The sequence below is a fragment of the Heloderma suspectum genome, chromosome 4 (genome assembly GCF_057233095.1).
Source record: "Heloderma suspectum isolate Gila_16-S chromosome 4, 16-S_ref, whole genome shotgun sequence".
NCBI lineage: Eukaryota > Metazoa > Chordata > Lepidosauria > Squamata > Helodermatidae > Heloderma > Heloderma suspectum.
The window spans coordinates 16,173,032-16,191,271 of NC_139461.1; the positions used below are offsets into that span (position 1 = coordinate 16,173,032).

Below are 18,240 nucleotides of genomic sequence, written 5' to 3' on the forward strand. Positions count from 1 at the left end.
GCACTATTTTGTGGAAGTCTAGATGTTCACATAATTTGTGATTGCCATTGTTTTCCTCAAAATGACTCTCGCCATGCTCGGGGATGGGTCTCTGGAGCATGTTGTTGGCTTAGTAAGCATGGAGGGTCAGGTCCAGGGGTGCATGAGCAGGGGCAGGGGCTCAGCGGCACAGATACCCCAGATGGGGGGGTGCCCATCCATCCTTAATTGGAAGAAAAATGGTGCCCAGCAACAGCAGTGTAATGGACACCACCAGTAAGTGGTACAAACCCAATGCCCCATTTATATGTCACCTTTCTAAAATTTATTCCTGTATTCAATGCATCCAGACTTTTTTTCCTGCTACCCTAGTATTATATATCAACTGTACTTTATACCAGCCTTCCCTAACCCAGTGCCCTCCAGATGTTTTAGACTGCAGTTCCCAATATCATTGGCCATACTGACTGCAACTTATGGGGATTGAAGTCCAAATCATCTGGAGGGCACCAGGTTGAGGAAGGCTGCTTTGGACCAATAAAACACTGAGGGAAATCCTCCCATTTCTTAAAAAAAAGGGGGGGCTGAAAATATTGGGTTGAACACTAAGTCAGACTAAGGCAGGATTAATTTGTCCCATTGATTTTGATGGGACTAAAACATGACTAATATAGTCTAGATCCTACATATTGAATTGGATACAGACTTACTCATATTTAGAGTAGACCCATTGAAACCAATGGGACTGAAGTTAGTCATGACTAAGTTAAGCCCCATTGTTTTCAATGGGTCTATTCGACATATGACTAAGTCTGGATCCAACCCACAGTCTGCTGCACATGCCTCTCTGTGTGTGTGTATGGCTAAAGATGGACAGGCACTGCCACGTCAAGGTTCTCCAGGTGCCTGCCAAGCCCCTGTCCCTGCTCGTGCACCCCAGACCCGTGCTCAACCTGACTTTGCTTGCTGAGTCACCTGCACTCACATGGGACCCATCCGTGAGTGCCATGATCTCCATTTTGTGGAAGAAAATGGCAATCATAAATATGCACACACCTAGTCTTATGTAAAATGGTGCTGTGAATAGCCCATATACACAAGATTACAGTTGTAAACGGATGGGTCCCAGGTACGTGCGGGTGGCTTGGTGAGCATGGGGGTTGAATGGGGGCAGGGGCATGGCAGGTGTGGCTTGGGGATGTGGACAAGGGGGCCACTGGACTCATGGACTCAATTTGGCACCTGCACCATCCCTATATATGGCACTCATCTCAGTTTACTACTATTGCAGTGGCATTCCTGAGGAAAATATCTGAGCAAGTTCAAAGAGTTTCAATAAGATGAGCAAAATTTCCATGCATCTGAATGGTATTCTCTCTTACTCATTTCTAGAATATGTAGGGATGTACGAAAGTCACTTACCTTTGTGGAGCTTGGATTTGCGGTGGGGGGGAGGCGTTCCATCCCTCCCCCCGGAATCCTCCCTGGTCCGGCTCCACTCCGCAGCGACTCCACAGAGCTGCCGGCCAGGGCCATCCGCAGCCGGAGTTCTGGCCGTGGACGGCCTGCTGAGGACGCAAATGGCAGCCACCGTAGCGGCCGTCGTTTGTGTTCTGAGAAGCTGCCATGATAGGCCACGTAAGTATTTACGTAGCCTATCACGGCAAGCCAAAAAAAAACAGCGTACGCAAATGGTGGCGGCTACGGAGGAAAACAAGGGGAACGCAAATAGCGTAGTGGGCACCATTTGCATTCCTCCCCCCCCCATTTTAGCCTACGTAAATATTTATGTAGGCTATTACTGCGAAAAAAACCGAACGCAAATAGTGCCCACTACGCTATTTGCGTTCCCCTTGTTTTTGCCGTAATAGCCTACGTAAATATTTACGTAGGCTAAAACGGCTAAAAATAGGGAACGCAAATGACAGCTGCTGTAGCCACTACCATTTGAGTATGCTGTTTTTTTTGGGGGGGGGCTTGCCATGATAGGCTACGTAAATACTTATGTAGCCTATCACGGCCTCCGCAGGGATGCAAAAGGCATCCCTGCATTTTCCTTGATAGGCTACGTAAGTATTTACATAGCCTATCACGGCTATGATGAAGAAGCAGAGCGGCCGCCATTTGCAAGTCACCGCGGACAGCAGCAGGTAAGAGCTCCATTTCATGCATCTTTCGTGGGTGGGGGGGCGGGGGCTTTGTTCTGCCATGGATTTCTGGGGGCCGAATGCACTGTCATTTGGCCTCACCAAGATACGTGGCGGAATTCTCTGACATCCCGAGAATATAGTCTCTGCAACTTTGGCAGCTACCTTGGGAGCAGTTTCAAAAATGGAGCGAGTCCAAATTGAAATTAGCTGGGGACTTTGAAGGCTGCCACATTGCTGTGATTCCTGACAGTGATCAAGTAAAGGAGACATCAAGGTAATTTTAAGAACAGTAGACTGTATGGGAAGTATCGTTTCAAAAATACCACAACAGCATGAGATCGAGACTAAGATCTAAAATTTCTTCATCCATCTGTCACTAATTAAAACGAATGTCAAAGAACATATGGCCATGGAAGCACTGGAAGTTGAAAAGAAAAGAGGGGGGAATGCCACTAAACATGCACCTAAATTGCATGTTTTTTCTCTCTAGGTGCCTGACTGATGCTTTGGAAAAGATGGGGGGAGGAATCACTCTGAGCAAACATGAAATATACCTTTAATGAGATGTTAATTTTATTTGCCTTTTTATTATCACAACCGAATCAATATGCCTGATCAAGTAATGGGACCCAGGGTGGTGCTATGCAAGGGAAAGTGTGGAGCTAGAAAAAAAATGAAGTAACTATCCCCAAAGGCTTTCATCAACTTCTGTGGGACAAATGAAAAGGGCAGCAATTGACAAATGGGAAAATGGTCTGCAAAGTGTCCAATCCTCAACTTTAGAGCCAAAGTGTCCAACATTCCAACAGGTGTTCTTACAGACAGAACCTCCTAATCACAGCGGCAAGGGAGAGTGACTTGTTTTCATGTTGTAAACAGTGTTGGATCCAGACTTAGTCATCACTACAGAAATGATGGGTGAGAATTTAATTTCAGTTGGTTCTGATCAGAATTTACCAAAATAAATAAACTTGTTTATATTCAGGCCAAGAACTTGCGATTTATAAGGCATGTTCCTGGTGGTCCCACATGGACCTATGGACAGATTGGAGTCCACCAGGAGAAGAGCCTTCAGTGTGGTGGCCCCCTTTCTTTGAAATTTCCTGCCCCTGGAGGTCAGGCAGGCACTGACAATGTGTTGTTTCCGGTGCCTCCTGAAAACTAGGGATGTTGGAGAATTCTGCCACGGATCCAGTGAGGCCGGATTCTTTAGAATCCAGCCCCTCGGAGTCTGTGGCGCAACGGCCTCCCCCCTGCCACCTCCCAAAATCCCCCCCAGAATGGACCTACCTGGCAGCAGATGCGGCGGTGGTGGCAGTGGTGGCAGATGCGGCGGCGGATGCGGTGGCGGCAGTGGCTCCGGCTCGTCTTCTGGCTGCTGCCGGGCTGCTGCGGCCGCAAATGGCAGCCATCATAGCGGCCTTCATTTGCATCCCTGCATTAGGCCATGATAGGCTATATACATACTTATGTAGCCTATCATGGCTTAATGCAAGGACGCAAATGGTGGCCGCTACGATGGCCGCCATTTGCAGCCACAGCAGCCCGGCAGCAGCCTGAGGTCCGGCTGTGGCCGGCCCCATCTGGTGGCTCCGCGGCCTTGCCGTGGAGCAGAGCCAGCTGGGGAGGATTCTGGGGGGAGGGACGGGTCACATCCCCCCCACTGCTTAAGACCCGGACCGGAACCAGGAACCAGAACAGGAACAGGAATAGGTCCGGGAACTGGAACCAAATGCGAACAGAACTGTTCGCATTTGCAATTCCTGTTCACTCCACACAAATGTGAAACTTTGGCATTCACTGCACACAACAGTGTGATTCACTCACAATTAGCCTGCAATACATTTCAGTTTGAACTAGGAATGGATGAGTGAATGATTTTTTTTAGCTTGGCAAGGCTCTCTTTTTCCCACCCCGATGCTTGTTTTGCCTCCACACACACACACACACACACACACAGGAAAATTGTGCATTTTCTAACAGGAAAAATGCACACTTGTTCAAGCGTGCACATAAATGTGTGATTTCCCCCCAGTTGATTAAGGCAGGACCATGTCTCTTTTTTGGAAAATGACATTTTAAAGCAGACATTTTTCAAAAAGAACACATTTCGTCAATGCAAACGCTAACTTGAGAATGTGCAAGCATTAGGGATGGCGGAGAATTCCGCTACGGATTTCAGTGAGGCCGAATGCACTGGCATTTGGCCCCCCGAAATCCGTGGCGGAATGGCCTGCCACCCCCCGCCCCCCTGGGGATTCCCCCCAGGACGAAGCTTACCTGGGGTGGATGTTCCAGAAGGTGGCGACGCCGGAGGTGGCGGCAGTGGCGGCTGGTCTTTTGACCGGCTGCCACGGCCGCCATTTGCATCCTGGTGTTTGCCGTGATAGGCTACAGAAGTATTTATGTAGCCTATCACGGCTGAGCAAAAAACAAACAAACAACGGCATACGCAAATGGCGGCGGCTACAGCGGCCGCCATTTGCATTCCCTATTTTCCGCCATTTTAGCCTACATAAATATTTACGTAGGCTATTATGATGAAAAAAAAGGGGGAGCGCAAATAGTGTAGTGGGCACTTTTTGCGTTCCTTTTCCCCCCTGCCATTTTAGCCTACATAAATATTTACGTAAGCTATTATGGCAGAAAACAAAGGAACGTAATTAGCGCCTACTATGTTATTTGCGTCCCCCTTTTTTCCCGCCGTTTTAGCCTACGTAAATATTTACGTAAGCTATTATGGTGGGAAAAAAGGAACGCAAATAGCGTCCACTATGCTATTTGCATCCCTTTTATTTCCCTGCCGTAGGGAACGCAAATGGCGGCCGCCGTAGCTGCCACCATTTGCGTACGCTGTTTTGTTTTGTTTTTTTGCCCAGCCGTGATAGGCTATATAAATACTTATGTAGCCTATCACGGCAGCCTGGCTGGATGCAAATGGCGGCCGCTACGGTGGCCACCATTTGCATCCGCAGCAGCCCATCCGCAGCCGGAACTCCAGCTGCAGACAGCCCTAGCCGGCTGCTCCATGGAGCCACTGTGGAGTGCAGCCGGCCGGGCAGGATTCCGGGGGGGAGGACCGGATCGCCTCCCCACCATTGAGAATTCCAGGGGGAGGGACGGAGCGCCTCCCCCCCCACCATGAATCAATTCCGCGAAAAGGTAAGTGACTTTCGTACATCCCTAGCAAGCATTTCCCAAAATTGTGTTTCCTCACATATTTGAAGTTGTGAGCAGGACAGTTCAGTAAATTTTTCAAACTTTAGTGAAATTCTCACAGATCCCCAGTTTGAACACTTGGAAACCTAGATATGCCTGAAAGAGAAGTACGTTCTTGAGAATGCACAAGCACCCGGCTGGGTCTGGAAGGCTGGCAGAGTCCCCTGCGCCTGACTCCCCAAACCTCAGTTGCCCAGCTGTAGGTAGCTGATGGACCACAGCTTCCATGTGCCCCGGAGCTCAGTGAGTGGCCGGGAGCAACCCAGCATTGTCCTCTCTGTGCATGCCCCAACCACTTGCAAGGAGGAGATAGTGAGAGAAGTTGGGGCACATGCAGGAGCTGGTGGGAGCAGGACAAGTCCTCAGTGCTGTGCATTCCTTAAGCACTCTTGGCATCTCCTTTTTGAAAGGTGCTGAGGACTCTGGCAGTCAAGCTATTGTGTGCATAAAGCCCTTGTGCACACAAGGGCTTGACTGCCTGCTGGATTCCTTGTTGCACAGAGTTGGGGCAGCTCACATGGCTTGATGGGTGGGGACGCGATGAGCAGGGAGGCTTGCTGAGTGAGTCCAGGCTTCCTGACTGGGGGCAGCAGCTCATCAGACCTGGACGGAGGTGAGTCCATCCATCCCTACGTGAGAGAGGGCACATGGATCTAGAAGAACAAAAAGCAGAAGCAGGTCTGACAGATTCCCGGATTGAATTGGGCACCTGTGCCATCCCTAGGTATATATACTGCAGTACTGTACTGCCTTTGTCTTACAATTTTCAGTCTCCACTCTGGCAGATTTCAGTATGGAATCTAGTAGAAAGAGCATTTCTAGTAGAAAGAGCCCGTCCCTCATTTCTCTTCATTTATTCTGTTCCAGGCTGTTCTTGGAAATCGTCCTACTATGGATCACTAATGAAGAGGAACTACACATTATCCTCTGTAGATGGCAGTGGCTTGGTAGAGACAGTTCATCTTTCCTGCAAAAGCCTCTACCTCTGGAAACAATGCTAGCATCCTGCTGTCTACAAATTGCACGTGTACAATAAAGCAAACACGAGATTTGATGCTACCTGTCATTGAGGACATCCCTCTGTTTATAAGAAGAAGAAAACACTGTCTCATCCCTGCATAGTGCAGATGAACATTTATAGGATCACATTTTTGACAGTGGTATTCTGGATTATGCTGAATTTCACTGAAAACTGCCATTTGATTTTTTTTTCTCATTCTGATGTATAGTAGGCTAATCTGAAAGGTAAATCGTGTCTCACCACCTCCCACTGTTTACCTGTGAAGATTAATATAAGGACAGAAAAAGCTTATGTTGCTCAGGGACAGAGGAAGTAGGGATGTCAGAGAATGCCAGTGAATTCGGCCCCCCGAAATCTGTGGCGGAATGGCCTGCAACCCCCCTGCCCCCCCGCGGATCCCCCCTGGGAAGAGACTTACCTGGGGAGGATCTTCCGGGCGGCAGTGGCTGTGGAGGCGGCAGCGGCAGCTGCAGCGGCTGGTCTTCCGACCAGCTGCCACCGCCGCCATTTGTCTTGTAAAAAAAAAAAAATGATGTGATAGGCTACGTAAAGATTTATGTAGCCTATCATGGCTGGGTTAAAAAAAAAATGACGTGATAGGCTACGTAAAGATTTACATAGCCTATCATGGATGGGTTAAAAAAACAAAAACAAAACCGCATACGCAAATGGCGGCTATGGCCGCCGCCATTTGCATTCCTTATTTTTGGCCGTCTTAATCTACATAAATATTTATGTAGACTATGACGGCGAAAATAAAGGGGAATGCAAATAGCGTAGTGGGAGCTATTTGTGTCCCTTTTTGATTTGCTGTTTTAGCCTACGTAAATCATTACGTAGGCTAAAATGGTGAATCAAAAAGGGACGCAAATAGCGCCTGCTACACTATTTGCATTCCCCTTTATTTTCGCCGTCATAGTCTACGTAAATATTTATGTAGATTAAGACGGTCAAAAATAAGGAATGCAAATGGCGGCGGCCATAGCCGCCATTTGTGTATGCGATTTTTTTTCCCCCCCAGAGCCCTCAGTGACTGAAAATCTGGCTGCGGATGGCTCTGGCCTGGCTGGGCTTCTGGGGGGGAGGAACAGAACGCCTCCCCCCCATCAACATAATCTGTGGAAAGGTAAGTGACTTTCGTACATCCCTAAGAGGAAGAGGGTAAAGTGTAAGTAAGTGCAATAGAAGACATTCGAACTATGCATCACTAAACGCAATTCCTTAACACACAACTAGGGATGTCAGAGAATGCCCCAAACGAATCTTGGGGAGGCCGAATGCCAGCACATTCGGCCCCCCGAAATCGGTGGCGAAACAGTCTGCCCCCCCACCCCCACCCCGGGACGGGACTTACCTTGTGCGAATGTCCCTGGCGGCGGCTCCGGCGGCGGTTCCGCAGTGGTTCGGCGGCGGAAGCAACCGGTCTTCCGACCGGCTGCCGCTGCTGCCATTTCCAGTAAAAAAAAAGTGATAGGCTACGTAAATATTTATGTAGCCTATCACGTTTTTTTTCTTTTCTTTTTATCATGGCTGGATTTAAAAAAAAATACCGTGATAGGCTACATAAATGTTTACGTAGCCTATCACGGCTGAGTAAAAAAAAAAAACCATGCGTACGCAAATGTAGACGCTACGTTCCCCTTATTTTCGCCGTAGTCTACGTAAATGTTTATGTAGACTACACATGCCAAAATAAGGAACGCAAATGTTGGCGCCCATGGGCGCCGCCATTTGTGTACGCGCGGTTTTTGTTTTTGTTTTTTTTACTCAGCCGTGATAGGCTACGTAAACATTTACGTAGCCTACCACGGCTGATTTCAGGAACGCAAACAGCAGCGTCTACGGCCGCTGCCATTTGCGTTCCCGGCCAGCCAGGATTCGCAGTGGGAGGGACGGGGCACCTCCCCCCCGGCCAGAATTTCAGGGGGAGGGACGGAGCACCTCCCCCCCACTGCCAATCAAATTTCGGGCAAGGTACATCCCTACACACAACCCCTATGAAGAAATCCATTTTATAGAAATGAATAGATAGCAGGGTGGGGGTGGAGAATTAGCTAGATGGCCCAGCTCCTAAGTGCCTAGCATTCAAGAATGTTATTTGTACAGCAGTCTGAACTTCACTGCCCATAGATACCCAAGGCACAACCCATACCCTGCAGTAATGAAAGTAGTGTTCTTACAAAGACAGCCTACATGAGTTCAAATGAATGCATGTAGACCAAGGGTGCAAAACTTCAGACCACCTGTGGGCCAAATCTGGCTAGGGATGCACAGATTGTGTAAAAACTGTTCTGTCTGTGTTTTGAGGATTGTCAGGTGCCTTTCATTCCATCGTCTGCCCATCAACAAAATTGGATTTCTTTTCTTTCCAAATCTATGCAAATTCACAGCTGTGCAAATGTGCAGTTGTGGAAACTTGCACATGCAAAAATGTACACACACACACACCACATTTTCATGCTTTAGCCTATGGGGGAAATGCACATTTTGGGCACTTTTTATTCTGCATATTTTTCTAAGACAAAATCTGCACAAAATTTGGGAAAGTCAGAAAAACGGTCCACAAGTCCATGGAATCCACCTGAAAGGGAAAAAAAAGTTGGTCTGCTGAGGAATCCACAGGTTGGATTCATGAAAATCCAAACTCATTTGCTTGCCTTGTGGGTGTCTCCAACATCCCTAAATCTGGCCCACCTAAGTTCCCTATTCATTCCTCCAGGGTTCCCCAGAAGGCCATGCCTCCTTCCCCTGGCCTCACCCCCTTTTCCCCAACCACTAATCATTAGGTGGCTTCCCAGCTTATTACAGTCCCCCCCTTTCTAAAGGTTGAAATGCCTCTCCTAAGGCTTAGTTACTGGTAGTAAAAGCACTAAGCTGAAGTATGCAGGTATTGGGGGTTTTGTGGGGGGGTTGGGGGGTTGGCCCTGCCCCTTTCACCTTCAGCATGACCCCTTTTTGCCTTTAGCCCCACACACCACTGGAATATGGTCCCAAAGTATAGCTTCTCTAATCAGCGCTCAGGCCGAAAGAGGTTCTGCACCACTGATGTACACCAGTGTGCACACAGTATCTTGAGCACATGAAGCCTGGGGATGGACCAGCAGATGTGATTCTGAACCTCCCTCCAAATGATCATATCTGTAACACAAACATCTGCATGGGGCTATATGAGAGACTATACAGACATAGTCCCATCCCAGTGTTGTAGTAGCTCCCTAAGTTTCAAGGTGGAATTCATAGAACCTCTGAGAAGTTCAGGTTTTGCTGATTCACACATCCTCAGGCAGAGGTCTTTCCTGTGAACTGCTACCTGATTCTTTTAAATGGAGGGATTGAAAATTTGTTCAACAGCATGCATACATTTCAAAAATGTATACACTTCAAAATGAGTACATTTTAAAAATGTGCACAGATATGCTTTAATCATGGGGCAATAATGCATACATTTCAAATAGGGATGGTGTGGGCTGCCCGATTGGGTCCAGGAATCCAGTGGAACCCCCCACCACCACCTGCAGCCTCGAGCCATACCTACTGGGGCCCCCACCTCACCCCACCCTGCTCACTGAGCCTCCCACACTCACCCCAGGCCTGCTGATTTCTGCCAGTAACCTTGTGTATATCAGCCATTCACAGTGCCATTTTGCAGAAGAGCAAATGTGCACATATCTGCGCTTGCCATTTTTTTCGCAAAATGGCGGCCGCAGAGATCGCTGGACAGGCCCGGGGTTAGTGCGGGTGGCTCAGCGGGGAGGGGGGTGCAGGTCCGGGGGCACACGAGGAAGGGCAAGGTCTTGGCAGGTGTCCAGAAAACCCAGACGGTGGGGGGGGGGGCACCTGTCCATCCCTAATTTTAAAAATGCACACAGTTGATGCGTACATTTGGGTGCTACACATGGAAATACGCATGGATTTCCATGTGAAAAGAAAAGGAAAAAAGCACACAATCTGATACAGACTGAAGTCAGAACGACCTTCAAGGTGAAATTTGGAAAACTTCAGCGAATTTGAGTTGCGCTGATTCACACATCTGTAGCTCTGCCACTGAGCTCTGGGTCAAGATTGTCTCTCACCTTGACTATTGCAACCTTTCTTTTGCCTTCAGCTTAGCAGCATCCCGAAGTGCAGTGCTATTTTACTCAGAGGTGCATGGAAACTTGGTCAGACTAAGTCCACTTAGCCTAGTATTGTCTTCAGAGGCTGGTAGTAGGTCTTCAGGAACTCAGACACAGTTCTTTCTTATCACCTGTTAGCAGATCCTTTTTTTGGACACCAGAGATGGATAACCCTTGCATGGATCCTGGCTGAAATCTCACCTCAGGTACAAACTCGTTTGGTAGCTTTTGGCTAATTTATTTTTTTACACATAAACATTGAGAGATGTTGAAGCTTTCAGCTGAGTCATCTAACCATAGGAATGAAACAACAACAACAAAACCAAATTGCTGTATTCTGTTTGATTGCATTTAACATGCCCTACATGCACAGACCTCACACTAACACCACTGAGATAGATTTCTAGTCGCTCTGAATATGCTTTGCTCTCCTCCAAGCTCTCCAGAGGTTTCTCCTAAACATGTACCTCAACATTTGTCTCAAAATGGCACTTCGGGTGAAATTTGGTAGTAACCCCATCTGTACCAGGCTGAGAGTTAGGTATCTCTTCAGGATCTCTGATGATGTTCTGTCAGGGGCCCATGCATCTATCAAGCCTAGCTAGGGCAAATGCCACTTTCCAAATCTCCAGTTTATATTAAAAGAACAACAACACCATGATCCAAAAGGCCATATTTACACACGCACACATGCAGCCCTTCCAAAATCTATGTTCCTTTCAATGGCTTCGTCATGGTTGCTCCTGTGCTATTGGACGGTAATTGAAAGCAATCTAATTCATAAAAGGCTCTCAAAATGTCCAGCCACAAAAACTGACATTCTAGCACAGAGAATAGATTAGACCTCGGTTTGGAATCTTTGTATATCTGTAAATGCGAAGGTGTGAGAGAAATTGCATGGAAAGTTGTCTAGCCATTGTGCATTTTAAAACCAGCTGTCAACCTTCTGGACAGCTGATGGCACATGAGGGGAGCTTGCAATGCTGTTCTGGGCCCTGAGCTGTCACTCAAGCAAGCCAGGGGAAAGACGTCAGGAATGGATTTAGATTATTGCAATCATACGATGCAGCCATTTCCCTGGGTTTCCTGCTAATGTTGCTGATATCCTGGTGACATGCATTATCTTCCTAGCTGCCAAACTGTCTCAAGGGATGAGAGAGAAGGACGGGGTGGGGGTGGGGGTGGGGACAGAGAGAGATCTGGGAGCTGTATGTATCTTTCCTCTGGAAGCCAGCATTTCAATCTCCTCTTGAAATGGCTAAGAACAGTAAACTTCACTGAAAAGTCAGGTCCGATGAGCCCCTGCCTTGGCAAGTGCTGACATGCTTACACGTCACATGAATAGAGCCTTTTGTGTCATTAATGCATTGTCTCTTCAGTAGGGGTGTATGGAACTCACCTTTCCGAGTCCGCTGGGGGGTCCGGAGGGGGGGAAGCGATCTGTTCCTCTGGCCAGAATCCTCCCCAGCCAGCTCTGCTCTGCGGCAAGTCCACAGAGCTGCCGGCCGGGTCCGTCTGCTGCCGGACTGCCGGTCCTTGGACACAAATGGGATCTGGAGTAGTGGACGCCATTTGCATCCCTGCTCTTTGCCGTGATAGGCTACGTAAATCTTTATGTAGCCTATCACGGCAAAGAGCAGGGATGCAAATGGCATAGCAGACGCTATTTGCGTCCCTGCTCTTTGCCGTGATAGGCTATGTAAATCTTTACATAGCCTATCATGACAAAAGGCAGGGACGCAAATGTTTGTGTCCAAAGACAGGCAGCAGCAGACAGGACAGGTGGCAATGGACAGCAATGGACCAATGGCAGCAGGTAGGATCTGGCCCACGCAGATTCCCCTGGGTGGTGGAGGTGAGTCTTTCATTCCGCCGCAGACTCCGAGGGGGCCAGATTCTTAGAATCTAGCCTTATTGGAGTCCATGGCGGAATTCTCCACCATGCCTACTCTTCAGGGCCTTTGCTACTAATGGTGTGTTCAACTGGGAAAGCATCACTTGGAGAGCAGGGATGAAGGAAGGGGCAAGAGGGTGGGTTGTTGACCCTCAAAACTAGAGCAGGATTTCCCCCCTTCCTTAAACTTTGGTGGTATTATTATTATTATTATTATTATTATTATTATTATTATTTCATTTATACCCAAATTTTGTTTCCTCTTGCAAGGAACCCAAGGTGGCTGACACAGTGCTCCTCCGCTTCCTTTTATCTTTACAACAATCCCCTGAGGTAGGTTGGGTTGAGAGTCAGCAATTGGCCCAAAGCCACCCAGCGAGCTTTATGGCCAAGTGGGGATGAGAACCGGGGTCTCCTGAGTTTGAGCCCAACACTATAACCACTACACCACACTGGCAAAAACAAAAAAAACAAACACACACACACCTTTTGATATTAGGGATGTATGAAAGTCACTTACCTTTCTGCAGATTATGTTCATGGTGGGGGGGAGGCGTTCCGTCCCTCCCCCAGGAATCCTCGACGGCCGGCTGTGCTCCGCGGTGGCTCCGCGGAGCAGCCGGCCATGCCCAGGCCAGAGCTGTCCGCAGCTGGATTTCTGGCCACAGAGGGCTCTGGGTAAAACAAAAAACAAAAAACTGTGTACGCAAATGCGGCGGCTAAGGCTGCTGCCATTTGCGTTCCTTATTTTTCGCCTTCTTAGTCTACGTAAATATTTACATAGGCTAAAATGGCAAAAAAGAAAGAACTCAAATGGCAGCGGCCATAGCTGCCGCCATTTGCATATGTGTTTTTTTTTAACCCAGCCATGATAGGCTACGTAAACCTTTATGTAGCCTATCATGTCTCTGTAAAAAACAAAAAACAAAAAAAACAACTTCCAGACTGCAAATGGCGGTGGCGGCAGCTGGTTGGAAGACCAGCCACCACAGCTGCCGCCGCCGCCACCAGAGGCGCCGCCGCCCGGAACATCAACCCCAGGTAAGTCTCATCCCGGGGGGGATCCGTGGGGGGGCGGGGAGGGCAGGCCGTTCCGCCACGGAGTTCGAGGGGCCAAATGCACTGGCATTCGGCCTCACCAAGATCCGTGGCAGAATTCTCTGACATCCCTATTTGATATCCATATAGAAATCTATGGGAAGATTTTTCTCTGCCTCCAGTAGACCTAAGCAAACCATAGCCTTTTCCTGGCCTATGATTAAGCGAAACCTCAACAGGAATTTTCTGAGTGGTGTAGTCTACATTACTGATCTCCTCAAGAAAGGAAAAGTTCACACTGCTACAATTTTTTCCCTTAATTCCCTCCCTCTCCTGCCCTTCTTAAAAAAATTATCAAATTTGTTTGTTTCTTTCTTTACAATATTTATATACCGCTCCATATCTAGAACAGATTTCAGAGCAGTGAACACAAAGGATAAAGAGTAAGAGCATAAATGATTAAAACACCACATTGAAATTACACTTACTTAAAAATAGAATGCCAATAAAAACCGTAACTGGCCAATTAAGGAATGCCTCCTGGAAGAGGGCTGTTTACAGGAGGTGTTGGAAACAACATGGTGTTGGTGCCTTCCTGACCACCAGGGGCAGAGAATTCCAAAGAAAGGGGGCTGCCACGCTGAAGGCTTTTCTCCTGGTGGACTCCAATAGGGCCATAGGGTCATGTGGAACGACCAGGAGCAAGCCCTCCAATGACCTCAGTGACCGGGCAGGTTGGGAAGGGAGAATGTGCTCTCTCAGGTATCCTGGTCCCAAGCTGTTTAGGAGTTTGTACACAAGTACTAAAACCTTAAACCTGGCCTCGCAAATAGGCAGCCAATGCAGTTCTCTCAGCAAAGGATATACATGCTGGAAAGGGGCAGCTCCTGACAACAGACGAGCTGCTGTGTTCTACACTAGCTCCAGCTTCCGGACAAGCCACAAGGGCAGCCCCACATAGAGCGTGTTGCAGTAATCCAGTCTTGAGGTAACTAGTGCCTGTTCCACTGTGTCCAAGTTATCCATGTCCAGGAGAGGCCATAGTTGGTGAACCAGCTGAAGCTAGTAAAAGGCACTCTGAGACACCATGGCCACTTGGACCTCCAGCGGCAATGATGGATTTAGGAGTACCCGCAAACTATGAACCTGATCTTTGAAAGGGAGAGCAACCAGGCCCAGAACAGGCAATGAACCTATCTCCTGGATTTGGGAACGACTCACCCACAGGGCTTCCTTCTTGTCAGGATTCAGTTTCAGTTTATTGGACCTCATCCAGCCCATTACTGAGTGCAAGAACTGGTCCAGTACTTGCACAGCCTCTTTGGTTTCAGATGTTGCAGGGAGATAGAGCTGTGTGTCATCAGCACACACTGATGACAAAATACAAAATACTTTACTAGCTCACTGGGTTAACCATGCATTCTAGTGGTTTTATTAACTCCCACTTGGGGAAGATTAGCAGTATCTCAGAAGCACACCCAATGACCTTGATCCAAAAAAAAATTCTTCCCTGAAAATGGATGTGGTGACGATGTTTGATCTGTGAAGACCAACCTTTAATTGAAGGAGGAGTACTGTGGCAGCAGGCTTCACCCCCAACTTATATGAATTGTCTGAATGTCTATAGAGAAAGTATTAGTGATTATTGTTTTGATTTATTTGATTTATATCCCAGCTTCCTCCCCCCTAAAAATGATGCTCAAAGCAACTAACAATAAGACTAAGCTCAAAAGAAAAAACTTAATTAAAACTTCAGTAAAAACAAATAGATTAAAGGCATAATTAAAACACAATGGAAGAAATAAACACCATCCAACCAATTGAAAAATCCCTTCAGCAGCCTTACGTGCCAAAGGCTTCCTTGTATAAAAATGTTTTTGCCTGCCAGTGGAACTGCCAGCAAGAAGGTCCTCTCTTGCAACCCCATCAAATATGCCTCTGATGGTGATGGGACCAAAAAGAAGCACCTCCCCAGAAGATCTTAGAACTGGGCAGGCTTGTATGGGAGAAAGCGGTCTTCCAGGTAGCCTGGTCCCAATCCTTTATAGGTCATAGCTAGGGATGGACAGACTCACTTGTGCCTGCCAAGCATGGGTAGTGACAACTTACCTGCCATTCCAGGGGGCGTCCATGGGGTGGCAATCTGCCCTTCCCCCCAGAATCCTGGCCGGCTGGCTCCACTCCGCGGAGATTCTGCAGAGCCACCAGCCAGCTCTGAAGTGCCAGCGGTACGGCCGCCATTGCCATATCGCTGGTTGGGCTGATTGACTGTGAACGCAAATGGCGTCCACTACACCATTTGCAGCCATAAAGGTCTTAGTTTAAGCTAAATGCAGCCGTAAATGCATACCATAGGATTTTTTGGTTCCTGGGAACCGCGCTCCCTGCCCCCTCCCCACCCCTCATAGGCAGCAAGATTCTTTCTGGTCTCTGGGCTCATAAATGCAGCATGGAGCAGGTGAAAAGGGGGAATCCCCAGGGGCAGGGAGGGGAGGAGACTGCAGAAGCATCATTGCGATGCGATGCGTCCTATGCACCGTGCCTGCCTCCCCCACTCCCACTCCCAAGTCCACAGCTAGACAGCCAAAATCAGCTGTCTAGCCACAAATGCAGGGCAGCTGAAGTGCAGAGTCTGTAGGGATGGACAGGCACCCCCCATCGGGTTCTCCGGGCACCTGCCCAGCCCCTGCCCCCCCCCTGAATGCCCCCGGACCCTGCTCAAGTGGTTCTGACTGAAACCCAGAGCGGATTCACAGCCCCACTGAAATTGGCACCATCAGCCTCCACTGGGCTCTCCACATGATTTTCTCAGTGACATCGCATCCCTACATCTGAGGTGATGATGTCGCAGATGCTTGCAAACAAAGCTCTCGAGGTCATGTAGGTTGTCGCAGCCAATGAGTTTAAAAAGCAGTTTGGACAAATGAGGTTAAAGTTTGACAGGGCAAAGTAGCATTAAAATGGGGCCAAGCAGCAGCAACCAGGAAACCAAAGATCACTGAACCAATGTCAATACGGGGGTGCAAGGCGAGGGGTTGCATCAGTGGTGTGGTTGTTTGGTTGGGCGGTCACATGCACGGCTGCACTGAATGTGCCATTTTCAAAAAGGATGTTAAAATTAGAGAATAATACGTACAGCCCTAGGCCCAAGGTACTCGTATGAATGCTAACAATATGTCTACAAAACTGGAATTTCTTATACAGATCCTTCTTTCTTTCTTTTTCCTTTCCTTTCCCTTTTTTTTTTTTTTTAACTGGAACTATGTTTTAAAAATTCATACAGCTTCTGGTAGCTCTTTATCAACAAAAACATTATAAAATGGTGCCTTTTTGAGGCTTGATCTTACTTCTGTTTGTACTTTGCATTTAGAGTTGGAGTACAAAGTAGTTTCAGAAATGTTGACAATTCCTGTGAGATGAAATTCCCAGTTTCTAAGCATGTCTGCTGTTCATACAGCTGGTTAAACAACATCTGGCAACTTCCAGTAAAGGAACAATGGTAAACTTTCCCTAAGGGGGCTTTGATAAATATGTCTGTGCACTTGTTTTGTGTTCTTTTGTTGCTGTTGCCCAATTAAACATCTACCTGTGTTTTTAGACTCTTTCACTTGCAATGGTGGCATGTAGTGGAGAGCTCCCTGAGCTCATTAGTAATCACATGAGAAATCCATTAAACTGGACCTATAACATAAGCATTGAAAAGAACTACAGACTTTTTAAAAGACCTGGTCCTGGAGATGTTCTAGCACAAGGCAGAGCATGTACACACCAACACACATATCTTCCAGACCAAACATGGATGCGGGCACAATCTGAGGTAAAAGTCTGTATTTCTAAGCTTGCAATGTGATTCACAGACAAAAAACAAAATGCATTTGATAGCATACATAAATTTTAAAAATGCAAACATTTAAAAAAAATATGCACAATTGATGAGTACATTTGGAAAAATGTACATGGAAATAGGCATGGAATTGCATGTGAAAAGAAGAAAAATAGAGCTCGCAATCTGATACAGACTCGAGTTGGAACGAGCTTCTAGGGATGTACGGACTGCATAAAATCCACTCCATCTGTGTTTCATGGATTGCCAGGCGCCTTTCATTCCATCATCCGCCCACAGACGGATGCAATTTTTTTTCCATTCTGAGGAAAAATACGTAAATAATTACGTAAGTATTTACGTGATTATTTATATAATTTTCCTCACTACGTAACATTTAGTGTATTGTCCCCTATTCCATTCAACGTTTCCTCAGCAGAAACTTACATATTTTTCTACGCATTTATATGTGTAAATTTCAGGAAAGTAAAAAAAAAAATCATCCAAAAGTCCATGGATGTTGCACAGCCTGAGAGGGGTGCTCTGCAGTAGATTCCGCAGGTCAGATTCTTAGAAATCTGTAGGGATGGTGGAGAAATTCTTAGAACTTCTTAAGATTCTTAGAACCCAGCCCCCCAGAGTCCATGGTGGAATGGACTACTCCCCCCTCCACCCCCCAAAATTCTCCCCGGACAGACCCTACCTGCTGCTGGCCAGTCCAGGTCCATCCGCTGCCATCCGTCCACTGCCCCGGACTGCGGATGCAAATGGTGTCTGGTGTAGCCGATGCCATTTGTGTCCCTGCTCTTTTCGGTGATAGGCTACGTAAATATTTGCATAGCCTATCATGGCAAAGACCAGGGACACAAATGGCATAGCGGATGGTACTCACCAGGCCCCCACTGGCCAGTCACCCATGTTTGCTGCATTGTGCGAGCTGTTGGGTGGTCTGTGAGCACTAGGGATGGTGGAGAATTCTGCCATGGATTTCAGTGAAGCCT

The 18,240-nt window shown here is 47.6% G+C and overlaps 1 protein-coding gene and 1 long non-coding RNA gene across 2 annotated transcripts in view; one reads left to right on the forward strand and one right to left on the reverse strand.

Moving 5' to 3' along the window:
* The window catches only part of LOC146346573 (uncharacterized), a 407,876-nt gene that overhangs the window by 341,439 nt on the left and 48,197 nt on the right, over positions 1-18,240 (forward strand). The gene's annotated exons all lie outside the window — the stretch shown is intronic.
* Positions 1-18,240, reverse strand: part of LOC146346574 (uncharacterized) — a 44,898-nt gene that overhangs the window by 5,633 nt on the left and 21,025 nt on the right. Inside the window, exons 2-3 of the long non-coding RNA XR_014789965.1 lie at positions 12,899-13,052; positions 10,443-10,774 (exon numbers count right to left, since the gene is read on the reverse strand). This is a non-coding gene — a long non-coding RNA (uncharacterized LOC146346574). The remainder of the gene's footprint in view (positions 1-10,442; positions 10,775-12,898; positions 13,053-18,240) is intronic.